We start from the raw sequence: 1,904 nt of genomic DNA on the forward strand, positions 1-1,904 counted from the left end.
GGGCTTAGGGGCTCCTTAAATAGGTAGGTAATTAGGGTTATCTAACAAGGAAACCCTAATTTGACTGCTTAAGCTCTAAGCAGCCCATGGACCCCTTCTGGAACATGCCTTGGACGATTTCTAACGGGCTTCCCCATAGAATTCGTCCAACCTATTATTCCAAGGTGATCCATAGCCCAATTATGTAATTATCTTATAATTACACAATAAGTCCCTTAAGTTTAATTAATCTCTTTTAGTCACAAAATTAATTCTTTATTAATTCTTGACTAATATTAATTAAACAATATGATTTCTCCTTTAATATATTATTCTCATAATATATTAATAAATCATAATTAAACCTTTCTATCCTTAATTCATCCTACATATTGCTATGGTGAAGGCAACCCAAAAGGACCATGCTCATAATCAGGTCAAGTACATACCAAAATAGTTATGGACTTAGACACTAATCCAACAGAACTATCACCTTATAATTCATTAATAGTTTTGTTTGAATTTAGTAAGATAAAATGCCAAAAATATTGTTACTTATTTATACAAGTTATTGGTACTGATGCAGGTAACCATGATAAAGAAATTGATAGTCTTCAAGACGCAACCCTAATTAAGAATGATAAAGGCACTCGTCATACCCTAGACATGTTAGAAGGAGAATATAGGTTGCCTCTTGTGTGGATTGACTTGGAAATGACAGGTAGGTATCAGTCATTTAGTTTTGAGTTTTTTAATGTACATAATTGAAAAAAGTGTTCTTGTTGATTACTCAATATTCATTCAAGTAAGTTGGTGTATGTGTAGGATTGAATATTGAAGTAGATAGAATACTGGAGATTGCTTGTGTGATCACAGATGGGAAGCTTACCAAATCTGTAGAGGTAAGTTGGGAGTTTCTGATTATTGATACAGGTGGCTTTTATCATGATAATATTGTTACTAACTTTTTGTTATTTTCTTGCTTAGTTTGTGTACTTTATTGTTGTAACAGACAATATATTAGTTTCCACAGGACCTAAAATGATTTATTTTTATGTTCAGGGTCCTGACTTGGTTATACATCAAACAAAAGAGTGTCTTGAAAAGATGGGCGAATGGTGTCAAGATCATCATGCTGCAAGTGGTAAGTACCTTTTAGTTCATAATTAACCATCTAAAATGAAGGATATACATTGCAAAAGACGTGATTACCCTTCCCATCCTTATCATCTAACATAGCCCTACAAAGCTCTTCAGTCTTGTGTAACAAAACCCTAAACATGTCATGGTTGTTTATAGGTTTGACTGAAAAGGTGATCCAAAGTTCCATCAGTGAAAAAGAAGCTGAACAACAGGTAATCTAACTCTTGTCCTTAGTTACTTTTTATGAAATCTATTATCATAGAGAACAACTATATTTTACATAACAGAGGGAATCATGTAAATTATAAGTTGATCACATATGATTCACATGTAAATCACAATTACACGTGATTAACATGTAAATTACATGTAATTCACATATGAATAACCTGTAATTCACATGTAAATCACAAGTTGGTCACATATGATTCACATGTAAATCACATTTACACGTGATTCACATGTAAATCACATGTAATTCACATATGAATTACATGTGATTCACACGTAAATCGCATATGATTCACATGTATTTATCTGTAAAACTTTGCAACAAACCAATCACCTCATTTTTGAAGAGTTTGTGAACTCAAATTAAGTTACATAGGGTGAAATTTCAAGTGACTTATAAATGACCTTAAAGTTCTAGAAAGTCATATACGTTGATGATATTATTTTACAGATTGTACTTAAAATTTCAAGTGTCCTATAATTAATGGTATGTGCTATGATCCATATGCATTAAACTATTTTCACTGATCCATGGGTTATCCTTGTAAAAG

The 1,904-nt window shown here is 32.0% G+C and overlaps 1 long non-coding RNA gene across 1 annotated transcript; it reads left to right on the plus strand.

The window, feature by feature from the left end:
- The first annotated feature begins 570 nt into the window (after positions 1–570).
- On the plus strand, positions 571–1,125 carry LOC145118804 (uncharacterized). Its single transcript, XR_013713508.1, has 3 exons — positions 571–700; positions 805–881; positions 1,042–1,125. It is a non-coding gene; the product is annotated as an uncharacterized LOC145118804 (long non-coding RNA).
- Positions 1,126–1,904: the final 779 nt, after the last annotated feature.

This window comes from Lactuca virosa, chromosome 6 (genome assembly GCF_052849685.1).
Source record: "Lactuca virosa cultivar CGN04683 chromosome 6, Lactuca_virosa_CGN04683_v6, whole genome shotgun sequence".
NCBI lineage: Eukaryota > Viridiplantae > Streptophyta > Magnoliopsida > Asterales > Asteraceae > Lactuca > Lactuca virosa.